Source organism: Octopus bimaculoides, chromosome 3 (assembly GCF_001194135.2).
Source record: "Octopus bimaculoides isolate UCB-OBI-ISO-001 chromosome 3, ASM119413v2, whole genome shotgun sequence".
In the NCBI taxonomy this organism is placed as follows: Eukaryota; Metazoa; Mollusca; class Cephalopoda; order Octopoda; family Octopodidae; genus Octopus; species Octopus bimaculoides.
In genome coordinates this window covers 166,554,510-166,554,745 of record NC_068983.1, presented here as the reverse complement: position 1 = coordinate 166,554,745, position 236 = coordinate 166,554,510, and positions in this window count along the sequence as shown.

Genomic DNA, 236 nt, shown 5'->3' with positions numbered 1-236 from the left:
CTTCTTTCAGTTTCCATCTACCAAATTCACTCATAAAACTTTGGTCGGCCCAAGGTTATAGTAGCAGACACTTGCCCAAGGTGCCACACAGTGGGACTGAACCCAAAACCATGTGGTATAATACTTTTCAGTCTTTGTTTTTATGAAAAAAAAAATCTACTCATTGTTTATTGAATTAAAAGTATCATATTGGTACTTTATGTGAAAATAAACTATGAGAAATAAAAACAAATTAA